We start from the raw sequence: 13,615 nt of genomic DNA on the forward strand, positions 1-13,615 counted from the left end.
TGAGCAGTCCTCCAGCACCCAGGGCGTCCCATAATGAGTCACCTGTGTTTTACAGTATTTCTCTCCTGAACATAAGAAAATGAAAGCACATGCAGCATTTTCTCTTGGCAGTACTGGTGACTGTTCTGTGCAGGGTTAACATGGTAGTGAAAATCCCAGCCCTAGAAGGGTAGCAAAGGGACATCTCAGCGTGGCTGACATGGGCCCAGGACAGTCTTCTCTAAGAAGCAGATGGGCCATTTGTTCAGCTTTCTATTCAAAGTAAATCAGGAACAGAATTAAAAAGAGGTTTTGGACACAAATGCTAAATGAAACAGAGCAGATGTAGGAAGCATCAGGCTAGGCCTTTAGGGAGGGGAAAAATGAAATGAGAACCCAAACAAGGCATTCCCCCTACAGAGAAACAAAGACTCCAATGCTACTTTACACTGTGTAACTCTCACTCCAGGGGTTCTGGGATTCCAGCCAGGTGCACAGGGCCACGGCCTGGGCAGCTGAACAGTGCCAAGACCATTTGCTAAAATACAATGGCGCTCCAGCCTGTTACCCAGACAGCCCAGCAAATGTGTTTGGGGGAGCAGAGCCTCAGAGTGGCTACAACAATGGCAGCTTGGCAACCTCACGTTCCTGGGAAGGATGGAATGGTTATGGGGAGAGTAGCGAGGGGCTCTTGGCAAGGGCAGTGAGTTTGGGGCTTTAAAGATCTCAAATGCCCTGTGCCTCTCTAAGTCTTTGGTAAATTACCTTTTATATTAGCTTTGTTAAGCCTCCGCAGCCTGGAATTGTCCCCTCAAGACTCAGCCATCTGTTCCTCTTCTGTCTAGAATTCTGAGCATAAACACACACAAAAAAAACAAGTTTAATTTCAGCCAAAGATTATTATTTCCTTTTAAAAAGGGGAAAGGGAAATGGAGTGGGGGAAATGAATGAGGGTGACAGTTTCAGAGGCAATTACGTGAAAAGGTGGGTTTTTCTGAAACAGAACCCTGACAACGTGCATTATTAATTTCTTGGTGACTGGAGTTAGGACAATTAGCACATTAGTCAGCACATTGTTGAATAATTAATAAAGATGTATTAAGCTACTTTTAAATGCAAGGGACTGGGCTAGCTGCACTGAAAGAAAAAATACTTTTTAGAAAGAGTCAATACACTCAAAGGAGACAGGAGTACAAATTTAAATCACAACTTAAGAGAAAACTCAGCTCAGGAAATATTGTAAGACAATGTACGCTCTAGGCTGGAAGTTCCCTGTTTGGTGGGATGAGGGTGCAAACGCTGGGAGCTAAAGGGTTTCAAGGGAGGGCAAGGGAATTTAGGGAGATGGAAAAGACCCACAGAAGTACCAAATTCATCTTCCTTTCCATAGCATACAACTTCTTTTAAAATATTTTTGATAATAGGCACTCATTTATCTCACAAATTGACCCCTTTTATTTTGAAGATTTTTTTTTCCCTAGAAAATTTTCCTCAACATATACCTGAGATCTAGCTTTCTTTAACTTATTTTTTTTTCCCTTCCAAACAAAAGAGAGTTTCCTCAGAGTTGAAGAAAACCACCAGGAGCCCCTGAGTCCTTTCCTATCCAAACACCCTTCCCTCTTCTGCCATGTGACTCAGAATCCAGCCATCCTCTGGCCCTTTTCTAGTCAGAGAATGCTCCTGCCCAAAGGCAGGGCCCATCCCTGAGATCAGCACTCAAAATGTGTTCAGGTCAAAGACCTGTGACCAGAATTTACCATTCTCTGAACACAATTCACCTGTTAATACAGCCTAATGTTATGTTAGGTTTCAGCCACCACATTGCAAGTAGAAGACTTGTGCTCAACCAAAAAACCCTTTTGTCGTTTCCGCCTAAACTTGATGCTAAGCCAGATGTCCTCTGCTTGAGCTGAATGTCAGGGATGGGTGATTTGGAGAGGAGACGAAGGCATTCTGGTTGAGGGGAGTAGCTTGGGCAACAAGGGTTTCAGGGAACACTGAGGAACCAGACATCAAACTTGACTTTGACATTACAGTAAATAAAACAACTTTATACCAGCATGGATATAGAGCCAAACAAAATAGAGAAACAGAGACATGGAAATTAAGTATTTGTTAAAGATTTCCTTTCAAATAAGTGGGGCAAGCATGGACTGTTCAGTATGTGGTATTAGAAAACTTGGCTATCCATTTGTCTGAAATGATTTAATAATACATTCTTATCTATCACATATCTAAATAAATTTCAGATATCTTAAGTATCTTGATGTTATATAAATATAAATATTACATTGCATAAATATCATATATAGAAGGAAGGCATATGGTACAAGCTTGGAAAAAGGTTACTGAGTGAATAAATGATTGAATGAACAAATGAATGAAGGGCCAGCAGTTGAATGGCTTTTTAAGCTTTTGGCCTTAAAGTAGGTGACTAAGAACCCATCATAAGGCCTTGAGAAAAAACTGATATTACAGCCTCAATCCTACAGGCATGTGACAAGATGGACATTTTGACTCCTTTTAGTATCTGGCTCACTGTTTTTTTCATCAAGCTGTCACCTGTCACAATATAGTGGAAGCTGTAACTCACCTAGGGAGAAGTCAGAAGCCTCATGCCTAAAATGACCCTCATTTCAAACACAGAGGCAATTGGTACGGGAACTTGCAAATTGACCAAGAAGAAATCATGGAATATAATCATATAAATAACTTGATTTTGTCTGTTATAACCCAGCCCCTGGGATAAAAACTTGACTACCCCTCTGACTTGTTGTGTCACTCTGAGGTAAAAGAAAGTCTTTTAATCACTGTGAGACACAAAATGTAATTTCAATAATTTAACGTGTCTAGTCCCAAGTAATAAACTTCAGACTTGAGTTGTTGCTAAACCTTGCCTCCCCAGCTTGGACCTACTGTGAGCTGCCTGGCTGCTGGAGTGTGCCATGAATAGAGGGGTCTCCTTTTCCTTTTCCTGCCTGGTTTTGTCTCCCCTTCCCCCACCTCCCCTTCCCACTCCCAGCTTGCCAACCAGGATCCAGGTAGGGAGAGGGTCAGGAGGCAGGAGCACTTGCTCAACTGGCACTGATCTAAAATGGCTCACCTTCTCTGGACCTATAGATATTTTAGGCATTTGAAATTGACTCTTTCATAAGCCATTTCTTGACTTTAGAAATTTCCTTGCTTTGTGCCTTTGACTGCATTTTCTACGGTCTGAGCAAAAATGCTTCATAGGCTGGTTCCTCCGGGCTCAGCTCTTTTTTTTTTTTTTTTTAATGGGTTGAGGTCACTCAGAATTCCTCCACTGATCTCTTCCTCTTTCAGGTAGGCCTCTACCTGGATTTTAAATGGATCCAGGATAACTCCTTCCTCCCCAGGGTCTCTTGCTATGCTACAAGAAATTCATTCTCTGCCCAGGGACCATTAGGGGCCATTTTGGAGGCTGGCTACCACAGAAAACAAGTTAAACAGATGAATCTTTCCAAAATCCTCGTCCTGGCCCTACCCAGGCAGACTCTGGAGGTTCAGGGCAATCCCAAACCGGCAACTCTTCTTCACAAAGTGCCTGACAGTTCACCAGCACATCTCACCAGACTTCCAGATTTCCAGGGCAGAATCAGACGTCTGTCCATTTTGTCCTCCAGCCACAGAGAATACATTTCAAGCTCTCAAAACAATCCCATTTAAGCGACTATCACTGGTCTCCTTTAGACAGGACCCATAGCAATAAATTACTCTCTCCAACAAACCCTCCTCACAAATTCTCTCCAATTTCCCTTTCTCTTGACCTTTTTATATCTCTGATCTGTGGGAATAGCCCTTCGGTGAGAAGCTCAAGAGTTGTGTAACCAGTTTTCAGATATTTCCTTTAAAAAACTGATGCTTTTCTGTCTCATAACTAATTTTGGTATTGGGTATTTTTCTTATTGCTTTGCACAAATATTTCAATTTAATGTATTTTTATACTAGTTGATCTTATGTTACTTTTTGTCCCAGGTTGATGGCTCTGATTCTATGGCTATCTGGAGACCTCACTAGGAAAATTGGCTTGTTAATATGAATGTATAAAAAAGCTACAGGACAAGGATTCTGAAAAGATTCATCTATTTAACTTGGTTTTGGGATAATTTTTAGGCAACAATAGATAACTAATATGCTATCTATACTGTCTATAAATAGTTGGACTAACAGTTCCTTCCATTTGCAAAATATTTTTCATGTAGATCATTACATTTATCAATGCAACTACATCCCTCTTTATATTCTAAAGTCTATCATAAAAATACAATGCAAATTACAGAACTATTTTATCAAAATATTTTTTGTAGGATTTAAAAAACAATCAGGCTAATTCAGTATAATGAAAATATGATTTAATCTATAAAATTCAATTTCCACATAATTTTCAGAAATATTTGTATAAATACGATACATCTGTAAAATCACAGCTTAGAGATTCAGACAAGACTCAAAGAGATCAGCTGAATTTTCATGCTAGTTCTGGGCAGCTCTGTACCCTAAAACTCCCACACACAGCACATTTATTTATTGTTTAACAATTTCTGGAAAAGGAAATGGATATGGGATAAGGAGCGCTGCAGAAAAGAAGCAGTATTTTGTCATCTTTGCTGTCAGAAAGTCCTTAAAAGTAACTAAATTTTTTCACATTCAAAATGTTCATTGTTCTTAGTTTTCATTATCTTCTCCTGAGAATAAGTGATGTTAACAGCATTCACATCTGGAGAACTAAGGCAGAGACTACAGGAAGGGACTTTCAAGAGATGGTATAACTAACATGGGAAGGGAAAAAGATGGCTGACCTAGACCTCACCCAGCAGACTAGGGGTGGTTTTTTTCTGAACAAACAGGGACCTGAGAACTTGGATAATGTATCTGCGTCTCCAGAGTTATAAATTCATTTCATATTTTATCAATACTAAAGCAGCTGGAAATATCAGTCCTAAAAAACAAACAAACAAACAAAAAACATGTGAAGGGGTAGGGGCTGAATTTAGAATATACCATTTCATCAGTAGCAAAGAGACAAAACTAGGTGCTATATGGGAAATCTAACATGGCTTATTAGACCAAAAATATCTTCCAGAAGCAACTTTTGGGGTGAATAGGAGGAAATACACACAAGATCCCCTTCCATTTCTTCCTGTCTCTTCTGCAGTGGAATCTGAATTCAGAATGTATCTCCCCTTCACATTCCTACCTATCTGCTTCAACCCCTGGAAGGTTTTGGGTTTAAGGATGCCTTCATTTTCATTAGAGGGGTAAGATGCTCTATAGTGAGCATTCCTGTCTGTGTCAGGGTTGTATTTTACAGTCAGGCCTGAGCAGTCTCTGGAATAGTCCCTTCTAGAATGGCATAGCCTGCCCGTAGTCTTCCTATGCAGTTAGTGGAAGGGCAAGTGCTAGGACAGTTGTCCACACTCACATGTTAGGTCTGCTAACCCCATCTTCCTCCTTGTCTGGAAGACAGTTTGTCTGTACATGAACTCAGAGGACTATAAGGTGTATTCAGGCATGCTCAGCTATTTCAGGTACACTCGGTTCAGTGGTACCTTTCCATGGTTCTCAAATTGAGATTTTCCATTAAAAAGGATCATTTGAGACTGTATCTGAAATATGGAATAAAAAATGTTAAGCTTCTGCAGCGTGACCGCAGGACCCGAGGCCAAGGAAAGGAGAAAGAGCCAATTTGCCAGAATTCTGCAGGTCTATTGTTCATAGCACTGCCCAAGGCTAGAAAAGAGGAGGAAGAAACTGACCGGATGGATACTGTAATTGTACTCAAAGAGGAACAAACAGAACAAAAGAAAGGAAGAGGAAAAGGAAAGAAGGAGGAAAGGAAGGAAGAGAGACACAAGACGAAAACCTGTCAAACTGAAGGAAAACCAGAAAATGAGAGTGAGCCAAAGCTTGAGGGAAAGCCAGAGGAGGAAGAAAAAAACAGAAGGAACATTTAGAGAAAGGCTGATCCAGTCTCTCCAGGAATTTAAAGAAGATATACACAACAGGCATTTAAGCAAGGCTGATAATGGTCAGAGAGTCAATGAAATAGATGAGATAAGGAGAGTAAGAAACAAACTGATTTACAGTGATGTGCTGGAAGGTTAATGGAAACCATTCTTATCCCTATTTCATATAGTTTACCTTAATTTTTATTTTTTCTGCTATCAACATTGTCATGTAGCTTTCTTTTGATTTGCATTTTCCTGAGACACCTTTCTCCGTTTTTCGCTTTTAACTTGTTGCTTGCTTTAGTGGTTTTAGATGCAGCTCTTCTTATCTGCACTCCCATTGTTTATCATATTTTGAACCAATCTTGAATTCTCTGCCTTTTAATAGGCAGCTTTACACATTTGTGCAAAAAGAAGTTCCTGACAGGATATAAAATGAAGAAAAGGAAAAAAACAAAAACATTTCTAAGTAATATATGAATATTTTCATTGTAAAAGGGAAGAGTACATTTGTATATTACATATATGCACAAAAAACATGTGAAGGGCAAAAGACAAAAAGGTACAGTCAGTGGTAGGATTATGAGTGATTTTGAAAATTCTGCTTACTTGTATTTTTCCTTATTCCTAAAATGTTCACACATTATGTTAAAATAATAAAAGCTTTATAACAAAAAAATTTAAGACCATATGATGGTACCAAACAGTTGAATTAAATATAAATGATCAGGTGTGTATTTTACACCAATAGATATGAATTGAGTTTACAAGGGCAGAGTCTAAGTTTGAAGTCCATATTCTACTCTCCTTTTCTTTGATCCCCTCAGTCTTCCTCTCTGTCTTCCTCTTTGGCCCTCTTCTTATCTCCAGGCCATCATCAGTGACCTTGTTTCGTGTCATGCCCTCTCCTACTGTAAATGTGTTGCTAGACTCTCCCCAGATGTCCTTTACAAATCTGTTTATACGTCTGTTTGTACCGGCTCTTGGATCCCCTATAACCAATACACAGCTCTGATTTGAGATTCCTTGCTCTACTTAAGGCTGAATAGCTAGCACGTCTTTCATTTCCATCTATGAAGAAGCTGTTGACACCCGGACCTATTTATCTGCCCCAGTGCCCTTTCTGAGTTTCAGGACTACATATCTAATTCCCCACTGGAATCTTTCCATTTCCTTCACTCCCATATCCAATCAATCATGAAGATCCATCAATTCTGCCTTGTGATATCTTGTAAATCATCTTTGTTTCTACCCCCTGAGAACCACTACCCCACCATGTCTTGCCTGAACCACTACAACATCCTCATATTGGTCTCCTTACTTCCAGTATCATTCCTGTAGGTTATTTCCTGCTCAACAGCCAGTGACCTTTCTTAATTAAATATCTCATATGCCACTCCCTTCAATGATTTCCCAATGACTTAGGATGAAATTCAATCTCTATACATGACTTAAAAAGTCTCCACTCACTTGCTCCATTTTATCAATCAGCTTTTCCTGTTTACTCGCTATGCTTAAGGCCATACCGAATTTCTTTCAGTTCCAAGAATTTGCCATGCTGTCACTTACCTCTGGGCCTCTGCTCATTCCACTCCTTCTGCCTAGAACATGTTTCCATAACCCCTGCCTCTTATCTGCTCTTCTGCTCTCTGTATGAATATCCTTCCTCCAGGAAGTGTTCCTGGCTGATCTAGACTGGGGTATATGACACTTCCCCCCACCACGTGCTCTGCTGTACTGGATGCTTCCGCAATCATGGAAATTATCCCTCTGCATTACACACACATTTGTTATTTTGCTTCTTGCAGGACTCTAATCACCAGGTCAGGGGTCAAGTCTGCATTGGTCATTACTATAGGACAGGGACCTACAAGAGTGCCTGGCACATAGTAGGTCTTTAATAAAAATTTGCTCAAAAATATTTAGTTTCCAAGAAATATCACCAGGTAAACTGATCCCCCTGGTGTGGTATGGGAATGTTGCTTCTATATATACTACTAGACAAGCTATCTTAGAAGTCATGGAACAGAAAGACTCACAACTAAATTGCAATGCTAAAATCACATAGTTTATGAAATCAATTTAAAATGTACAATGAGAAACAAGGGGAAAGAGATGACTTTGTTAACAGACAGGATAAAGTGCAAAAAGAGTGGACCACAGTGCCTGAATCCTGGGTTACACAATATTTGAATGTCCTTCCTCTCCTTCCCTCCCTGCTTTCCTCCCCTTCTCCCCCACCCACTATGCCTCCTTCTTTGCCATAGGAGCTTTCCCTGCTGACCACAGTTGAGGTGTGAGCTAAAGGGACCAATAGATAGAAGGTACATGGGGCCAACCCACACTCATGATATCAGACAGGTACAGGACAATTATACCTGGTCACAGCTACAACTCACCAATGACCTGTTGAGCCAGTGTGGCTTTTGTATACACATTTAGGACAGTGGATATATGGAATCAGAATGGGTGTCACCAAGGCCTGGCCACCTTAAGACCTCATGAGGATTAATTACCTAGTGTACTTCATGCATATTTAGAGGTTCATGAATATTGGTGTCTTTTGAGTCTTTCATCCCTTCCCATTAATTTCAGCTCAACTGTTTCTGTGTATAACCTGTCTTGCAGAAATTTATCCTCTCACATTTCTGGGGCCAGAAGTCTGAAATCAAAGTTTCATCAGGGTTGGTTCCTTTTGTGGACTCTGAGAGAGAGTCTGTTCCATGCCTCCCCCTAGCTTCTGGGGGTCGCTAGCAATCCTTGATGTTTCTTGACTTGTAGACACATCACTCTAATTTCTGCCTCTGTCTTCACATGGCCTTCCCCTCTATGTCCTGTGTTTCACATAGCTTACTTTTAAGAATACCAGCCATTGGATTTAGGGCCTAATCTAGTATGATCTCATCTTGACTAATTACATCTGTAAATACCTTATTTCCAGATAAGGTCACATTCATAGGTACCAGGTGAACATGAAGTTTGGGAGCATGTACTATTCAACTCAGCAAAAAAACTAACACATGAGTTTCATCCATCCTATGTATCTGCTTATCTTCTATAGTGGAATTGACTATCCTCAAATAATATAATAAACATACCTTCTACCTAGAAATAAAACAAATCTATTATACATGGTGATTCTGCCTCCTTCACTTTAAAGCATCTCCTGGCTCTAACCAAAGTGCTGACTATCTTGAGAGTGATGAACAAGGGCCTCTTGTTCTTCTGGCCTCTTTGAAGCCCTGCTCCTGTGGGATCCCTTATGACTAATAATCAGAAACTGCGCCACTGTGAGGCCCAGGGCTCACCTTCACGTGTGTAAGCCTGTGAGGGCACCAGGAGCTGCCCTGTGGCAGGGACTGCACCTAGAGGTCTGGCTACAGTGAGGGGTATGAGTCTCTAGCATCTCAACTTCCCAGAGTTCATGGTACCTGTGGGGCAGGCCAGGTACTTCCAGGGTCTGAGCTGCTCTTAGTCAAGGCCTGGATAGGGGCAAGGAATGTTTCAAGGAAAGCAGAGAATTCTGCTTGGGGAAAATGGTGGTATTTTGCCTGTGGAAAATAAATTCTCACTTACACATCAATTAATTGTTGAGGAAGTGAAGAACCTTGCATTTATCTGAGTGCACTAATATTGGGATAGAGAAAAGGGCTTACTTCTAGATGGCTGGAAGTAGGGTTACCTAACTATACAGAAGTAAATGTTAAATTACATAAAATAACCATAATTTTACAAATTTCTTACATGATATCACTTATTTCTATGACACCACCCCACTAGATAGATACCATATATACCACTACAGGAACATTTATTATGTTAGTTACAGAGACTATGTGCTTTCTGAGGCTGAGCGCACTTCTTATCTTTATTTGGCACATTGCCCAGTCTTTACAGACCATCAGTAAACATTTGTGGAATAACTGACCAACTGAATTAATGAATTTTTCATTCTTGTAAATGAAACTACCTGGTCGTTTACATAACTTACCCAAATGAGGGGCTGCTCTTCTCCTTCATGTTCAGGAATGGTAAGTGTTCATATTTGTTTTCTCCTATCTAGTGATGGATGTGGTCTTGCTTCACTTATTTTTCACATAACCTCTAGGTGACCCTAAATGAGACCTTACCTATCTGGCACTTTATCTGGTCCAAATTCCTTGCATGGTTATCATTCCTATCTCTCTTGACTCACACAGTTGGATCAACTGACAGGGTAGGTATTTAATCCCTGAAATCAATCTCTCCAGATTCTTAGTCATTTGACTTTGCTGGGTCTGACTTCCTTCCAGCTCCATGTACAGGTCTTTGTAATCGGAACTTGATCTCAGCAGCCCAGGGAAGAGGTTCGTAGACTTGACAGAGAGATGCATGAGTCTTCAGTCCTGATGAGGACCTATCTGTATCTATGTGTGCAGATATGCTGTCACTTGGAGCTAAGCAATGGAGGATTGTAAACTAACAGTCTTTCTGTTGCCGACTCAGTGTGTGTATGGCCTCAGAGTCATTTCTTCTGCATGTAGTGCCCACCCTTTCAGCCATGGTGAGAAATAATTATGGGAAGAAATGCGAAGCTCATTAATTCTCATTTAACTGCCACAGCATGTAATTTGAAGCCAGGCCCAGCATAGCAGTGAGAGGAAAATACCTGAATGGCAGAAATGTCAAAGGGAAGGCATCCAACAATGGCATGTCTCCCCAGTGTGAAATGTAGGCCATCGGCTTAAAAAGCCCTGCAGGCTGCCTGAAAGCACAGCAGAGTCAAGCTCTTCCTTGGGTTGAAATTTCTACAAGGCCAAAAGTCAGACCTTCTGGGAAGCAAAGGAACTCTTTTGACCATTTAATGTAATCTACCCACCCCTGCAAAGGTCAGTGGTATCACTATTGCCATTGGCACTGCCAAAAGTAAAGAGAGTGGGTACTGCTGCCAGCATTGCTCAGTGGTCTGGGTGATGTTCAAATTGACTATTACCCAGTTGAGGCACTGGGCTAAATGATTAATGTGCAGTCTCTCATTGAATACCTCTAGTGATGCTATCATGTAGATTATTACAACTTTTCAGGTGAAGGAATTGAGACTTTAAGACAATATTCTCAAGATCATGCAGCTATTAAGCCACAGAGTGAGGATTTAAAGCGAGCCCTACCTGACAACAGAGCCTGAGAACCTCCATGGCTTCAATGGCAGTGACTGATCTGGCCTTTTATCCTTGACTTCAGAAGCCACTCTTCAACCTTACTTTAAGCTCTTCCAAAGGGGAAAACTGGTATTCTCATGTAATTTTTTTTTTTGCCTCCTCACAAAAATACTTACCACTGACCATGTGAAACTATATTTTCAAAGAGTTAAAAACATGACACTCAAAAATAGAATGAACATGTGTGAAAAAGGTACTCAACTTACTGAAGGAATGAGTATTATCGTAAAGTTGGTTCCAAAAACATTTTGAAGAACTAGGTATTTATAGGCATTTTAGAAAAAAGGAATTATAGAATAAGATGCCTAGATTGGATACAAAACTAGTTAATGTCCGATAAAATCATGGGCATTACAATCAGGACAATAAAATCACGACAAAGAGGTTCTCTTCTCTACCAGATAGAAATCTATAAAGTGACATGGGACCTCACAGTGGCAGATGGCTCTGATCAAATAATGGCACAACCAAACACAGCTGCGTTTTTTTTTTTTAATCAGTGGGTTCCCAAACAAGCTCTGAGGATTGGGTCATGAACATCTTTTTTGGGCGTGGGGCATTACTCAGCCCACCGCAGCACCCCATAGCATGAAATCAGAATGTCTGGAAGTAGGAGCCAGGCATCTGTATTTTTTTGACGATCCATAGGCATTTCCAACATGAAGCAGTCAAATAATCCTTGGGTGATGCTGTTAAACAGCACTACAAGATGACATTGAGAAGACATGTTCTTGATTTTGTTTTATTTCTAAGTTTGGGATAATTTTTATTAGCCAACTAAAAATAGTACTAAATAATTCTCAAATTAACAAAGCTCTACTTTAATATCTACAATTATTTCTTTGTTTTGTCTGACCCTGGACTGGATGCTGCTCTCACCAACTGTATAAACTCTGTGAGTCACTGTTGCCTTTCACCCTTCTGCCAAATGGAACAAATGTAGCTCATTTCTGTCACAATGGCAGTGACGGTGGAAGAAGGTGAAAGCTAAGTGATTGAAATGCCATCTGTAATATGGCTGCCTCATATGTCCATGTTGGCTGCCGGAGGACTAGCCAATGTCAGGTTTCCACAGCCAAGTATCATGCTCTATGGACCACAAAGACAAGGCTTATAAACCTGTTCAAATAACTATAATGAAAATAGCATACATGCACACACACACACACCCATCTATCCTTCAATTATGTGTGAAGACTGAAGGTAAACAGAAGTGAGCTGTGAAAGCAGTTAATGGCAGCATACCTGGGAACCTTGGTGAAACTCCAAAAACAAAATCTCTTGCAGTAAACCTATCATCAGCCTGAATTTACTGCATTTCACCCAGTGCTGATCCCTGAGCCTCAGGGTAAACTTTTCACAAGAAGAAGAAACTCGTGCTGATTTTCAACATGAACACCTGAGTTCACAGTAGGTTTTGTCTTTTAATTGAAACAACAGGACATTCCCAACATTTACAACAATTTGCAGGATCCACCTGGAAAGTCTGACAGGTCTGAAGAATGCTTCCCAGGCTTTTAAGGAAGGGGAACGTTGGACTCTCAGGGTTCACCTTTAGACATTTTGAACAAAAAGAATTCTAGAATTAGGTTCCTAGATTAGATACGAAACTGGTTATTGTCCCACAGGATAATAAAATCATGACCTTGAAGTTATCTTCTCTACCAAATAGAAATCTATAAAATAACATGTAACCATCCCAACCTCCTATATCATCCCCACTTTTGGACTCTTCTCTCTGTTCTGTTCATGTGGACAAACCTTGTTCTCTTTAAATATAAGACTCAAGCTGGTTGACAAGATTCATCAGTTCCCTGTTACTAGATAAGATGCAAAATCACAACTTGAATGAACCATGGATCAGGTTTCCTAAAGAAATGATTTTCAAATCTACTTTAAACAGCAGAACCAATTTTTCAAGTGAAGTCACATGCCAGTGTGGATGTGACAAAATGGAAAAACTGTTATCTTAACAGCTGGCACCATTGTGCTTCTTAGGAAAGGACATATAGTTGACCCTAATTATCTGCAACTCCATATTTTTTAATTCACTTCCTTGCTAAAATGTGTTTGCAACCCCCAAATCAATACAAATCAATCAGTGTTTTGCTGTCACTCAGACATCTGCAGAGCAGGAAAAAAATTAAGTCACCTGATGCGCATGTTCCCAGCTGAGGTGGAATGAGGTGATGGCTCTGCTTCCGTTTTGTTCTCACACTGTACACAAGTGTCCCTATTGAGGTTTAGTCAACAGTACATTTTTTTTATTTTGCATTTTTATGCTCTTATTTGTTGGAGATTTTGCTATTTAAAATGGTCTCCAAATATAGCACTGAAGTGCTGTCTACTGTTCCTAAGTGCAACTGTAAGGCTGTGATGTGCCTTACAAAGAATATTCGTGTGTTAGATGAGTGTTGTTCAGACATGAGTTACAGTGCTGCTGACTGTGAGTTAGATCGTTAATGA

General features: G+C 40.3%; 1 pseudogene; it reads left to right on the forward strand.

The window, feature by feature from the left end:
- The first annotated feature begins 2,130 nt into the window (after positions 1-2,130).
- On the forward strand, positions 2,131-6,139 carry LOC109387231 (transcription elongation factor A protein-like 9; annotated as a pseudogene).
- The last annotated feature ends 7,476 nt before the right edge of the window (positions 6,140-13,615 follow it).

Source organism: Hipposideros armiger, unplaced genomic scaffold (genome assembly GCF_001890085.2).
Source record: "Hipposideros armiger isolate ML-2016 unplaced genomic scaffold, ASM189008v1 scaffold_151, whole genome shotgun sequence".
Taxonomy (NCBI): domain Eukaryota; kingdom Metazoa; phylum Chordata; class Mammalia; order Chiroptera; family Hipposideridae; genus Hipposideros; species Hipposideros armiger.